This window comes from Urocitellus parryii, chromosome X, assembly GCF_045843805.1.
Source record: "Urocitellus parryii isolate mUroPar1 chromosome X, mUroPar1.hap1, whole genome shotgun sequence".
In the NCBI taxonomy this organism is placed as follows: domain Eukaryota; kingdom Metazoa; phylum Chordata; class Mammalia; order Rodentia; family Sciuridae; genus Urocitellus; species Urocitellus parryii.
In genome coordinates, this window is record NC_135547.1 from 78,160,367 (window position 1) to 78,164,961 (window position 4,595).

Here is a 4,595-nt window from a genome sequence, read left to right on the forward strand (position 1 = left end):
CACAAATCTTCACAGCAAAATAAACAATCCTTTGAGTGCAAAGACAACCTACACAATGGGAGAAAATATTTGAAATCTACATCTGACAAGGAGCTAAGATCCAGAATACATTAAGGAACTCAAAAAATTACCCAACAGCAAAACAAAAACAAACCAACAAAGACAACAACAAAACACAAATAACCAAACTAAAAATTAGGCAATAGATCTAAATAGACATTTCTGAAATCACACTGCTAGGCAAGTGCTCCACCACTGAGCCACAACCCAGCCCCTATTTTTTTCTAAAAAAAATCTTCACACACAAAAAAAATCTTCACAGCAAAATAAACAATCCTTAGAGTTCCAGAAGGTACATGAAAAAAATGCTCAACATCACTAATAATCATTAGGGAAATGAGAATCAAAACCACAATATCACCTCACCACAGTAAAAACAGATATTATTGGCCATATTACCAAAAGTGACCTACAGATTCAATGCAATCTCTCTCAAAATATCAGTGAACTAGAAAAAAAAAAATTCCTGTGGAGAAACAAATACCCAAAATAGCTAAAGCAATCCTGAACAAAAACATCAATATTTAAAAACATCACAACACCAGATTTCAAATTATACTACAGAGACAGAGTAACTGAAACAGCATGAGAACAGCATAAAAACAGACATGTTGACCAATGGAATAAAATAGAAGACATAAATAAAAACCCACAAAACTAGAGCCATCTGATTCTTGTCAAAAGTGTCAAAAACATACACCAGAGAAAGAGGCCTCTGCTCTTTGGGAAACCATGGGCTGGCCGGCCTTTTTTGATTCTCTTAGGGACAGTGTTGGGTTCTGGCTAGTGTGAACCATCATCATCATCCTGAGCCACTGCTGTGTCTGCCACCACCGCCAAGCCAAGCACCGCTTTCAGGCCCAGCAGCAGCAACATAAAATCAACCTGATTGCCTACCGGGAAGCCCACAATTACTCAGCACTGACATTTTATTTCAGATTTTTGCCAAACTATTTACTACCTTCTTATGAGGAAGTGGTGAACCGACCTCCAACTCCTCCCCCGCCATACAGTGCCTTACAGCTACAGCAGCAACAGCAGCCGCCTCCTCAGTGGGGCCCTGCAGGGGGCAGCCCTCCAGGTGCTGATCCTACCAGGGGCTCCCAGGGGGCACAGAGCAGCCCCTTGTCTGTGCCCAGCAGAAGCAGCACAAGACCCCCAAGCATTGCTGATCCTGAGTCCTCTGACATGCCAACTGACCAAGCAGCCACCAAAGCCTCCCCCCCCAAATGGAGCCCAGTGGCTCAGTGGTTGGCCTGGGGGAGCTAGACCCAGTGGCCTTCCTGGACAAGGATTCAGAATGTAAGGAGGAGCTACTGAAAGATTCCAGCTCTGAGTATGGCAGTGTGCTCCCCGATAGCAAAGACAAGACACCTGGCAGACATCGCCACTTCACAGGTGAATGAGGCATTGAGGTGTGTGTGTGCAACCGCGGCCATCATGACAATGACCTCAAAGAGTTCACCACACTCATTGATGATGCTCTGGATGGGCCCCTGGACTTCTGTGACAGCTGCCATGTGAGGCCTCCTGGTGATGAGGAGGAAGGGCTCTGCCAGCCCTTGAGGAGCAGGCTCAAGTTCCTGGACATTCCCACCTGTCTCAGCCACCCACATGCCTGCTGCTCAACACCATCAATGAGCAGGACTCGCCAAACTCCCAGAGCAGCAGCTCCCCCAGCTAGAGTAGGCCCTGCCTGTGCCCAGAAAAGCCCACAGGTGACCAGTGTCCTTGTCCATCCCTAGCACATGGTCTGCAGGACTTTGTATCTCCTTGTATTTACCTTGGCAAAGCAACCAGGGTAAGGGAGACTCACAAGAGAAGCATTAAGTGACTTTCAGAGGAAGTGGTACAGCCACTTTTTTTCCCCTTCTCCTCTCCTGCTTTTTCCTACATCTCCAAGTACAGTTTGGGGTGTGGGTGCCTCTCCCTCACAAAAGCACAGTATTGTGGAGGGATTCTTCCCTCCTTTCAAGTCATATCTCACCTACCTGCTTTGGTCAGAGAGATGTGTTTTAAAGCCCCCAAAGAAGGGGACTGGGACTGTGTCCTGAGATGATTCTTGGTGATGTAGTGGATTTATGCTCTGGTTTTAGTTTAAGAGAACATTGTTGGGGCTGGGGATGTGGCTCAAGCGGTGGCGCGCTCGCCTAGCATGCGTACGGCCCAGGTTCGATCCTCGGCACCGCATACAAACTAAGATGTTGTGTCCGCCAAATACTAAAAAATAAATATTAAAATTCTCTCTCTCTCTCTCCCACTCTCTCCCCCTCTCTCACTCTTTCTAAAAAAAAAGAGAACATTGTTGTGTCTCAGTTCAGCAGAAGCAACCTATCTTAGCCCTGGTTGAAGGGGGAAGCCCACAGAGGCCTAGGGATTGTCAGCTGTGGCTGCCAGTGTCTGCACAGCCAGAGTTGAGCTAATTCTGGGGGAGGATGAGAGCTGGTGGACAGGTTGGTAGGAAGCTTGTTGATCTCTCAAATTCCAGGTAACAAGAAAATGTACCACTGTGCATCCTGGAGGGGCCCCTTCCTTCCCAGCAGGCTCAGGTGTGGAAGAGTAGACTGCCTTCTCTCTGTTTTTTTTTTTTCTTTTTAAAAACAAACAACAAATGCCAGCTAGAAACAAGAACCTTACCAGTGGGCTTGCAAGAATTCTCTTCTGGAAGGGAAGTTTGTGCTTTCCCAGGTTGGCCTTCCACGAGTGTGGCTGCAATTGAGCCAGAAGGAGATGTTTGTGTGTGGGCTTGGAGTGGGTTAGCTCTGAGCAGTAAGCCCTAAATCTGGGAGTGGAGAGAAGTGCAGCTTCCTGCATCTCTGCCCTTTGGTCTATGCCCACAGGTGACCAGTGTCCTTGTCCATCCCTAGCACATGGTCTGCAGGACTCCTTGTATCTCCTTGTACTCTTATGAACAGATGGTCTGAGGAAGCTATGGGTCCTGGGAAAGGAACCCCTGTAGTCTGGTTTTCACACAGTATTTTCTGAATAAGTCTTTTGTTTTCTGTGTTTGATTGTTTGTTTTAAACTGACCACTTGGAAGAAATCCCTTGGTTATCTGTGGTTCTCATGCTCTGTCCCTGTCTCTAGCCCATTGGGATGGGGTGACTCACTTTTCTGGAACCTATGTAAGGAATTTCGGTGGCCCAGGTGGGAGGGTGGAGGCAGCCTCCAGAAGGACCACAGGATCCTTATTACTGTTGTCTGGTTTTGGATAACCAGTTGAGCCTTGATAGGAAAACTCTGAAAGGAGAAAGCAATCAGCTGAAACTAACACTCCCCATCCATCCCTGTTCATATGAAAAGTTTGGTTCTTCTCCCACTTTTGAATGATGATATTCAGGCTAAGCATTGATGTTATAGTAAAAAAGGAAAAAAAAAACATAGATAGATAGTTAGGTACATAGATAGATAGAGGCAAATCCAAGGCTGTGAGGTGAATGAGTGTCTGTTTGGATTCCACAAAACCAAAATTCATGTAGAACAAAGTGAAGTCTGTAGATAATGACTTTGAATGACCTGTAGTGTGTGTGTGTGTCTCTTGTGTGTGAGCCCCACACCCTGTGTTCCTGTGAAGATACTTTGAATGGCAGCCATCCTGCTCATGTTAACCACACGTCTGAAGCAAACATGGCCCTCTCAAGGTAATTTATTTTATGCATTTACTGTTTACCGAACAAATGTCTGTGTACTCAAGTGTATTTGGCAGCATTGTCGACAGCGCCCCCCTGTGTTTGCCTGAGATACTGTGCTCAAGGTACAGGTTCCACTGCAATTTGCACATTGCTCCGTGGATGCTCAGAGGCCTGTGTTCTGTTCCCTGTTAATGGAAGCGTGCTCTGAACCTGTTTGCCTCCTTCCGCTACTCCTTGCCTTCGGTCTCAGCCCCAGAGGCTGTCCACAACCACTTGGGACTGAAGGCAAAAGTGGAATTCCAGACAGAAGCTTGATTGGCTCTTCAGTGACAAGCTTGGCCTTGCTGTAGCCCAGACATCAGCCTGCCCAGAATTGCCAGGAGGCTTTGGCAGACTCCACAGTGCCACAGCACAGTCCTTCCTTTGCTGAGTTCAGTGGACACAGGCAGACCGGCGTGTGGCCAGAGGGGTGCCACAGCACAGCAGCCCTCAGATGCCTACCTTCCACCTTCCTTTCAAAATCACAGACAACTCACTGAAGTGTCTCCAAGGAGAATGAGTTTTACCAAAATGAATCCTTCTTCATTTAACTGATCAAATGGATGAATCTGACCCTCTAAGCTGGTCTGAGTATTGACTGTTGGCTTCACTGAAGCATCTTACCCTGAAGGCCTGAGAAGAAGCACAGTGGCCAAGCTGGGCTTAACTAGTAAGCCACAGTTGGCTACAGCTGCTGGAGGCTTCCTGCTCAGAGAAGGAGATAGGGAACTGAAGGAATAGTCAGTGGGTCAGAGAGACTTGGTTGAGTCTGGTTTTCCAAATGAAGGAGAAGGAAAGGGTTTGTGGAGGGTTTGGTGCTACGGTCAGAAGATTTTCAAATGCTAACACATTCCTGTGTGAGGC

General features: G+C 47.0%; 1 pseudogene; it reads left to right on the forward strand.

The window, feature by feature from the left end:
* The first annotated feature begins 792 nt into the window (after positions 1 to 792).
* Positions 793 to 1,744, forward strand: LOC113175415 (WW domain binding protein 1-like pseudogene; annotated as a pseudogene).
* Positions 1,745 to 4,595: the final 2,851 nt, after the last annotated feature.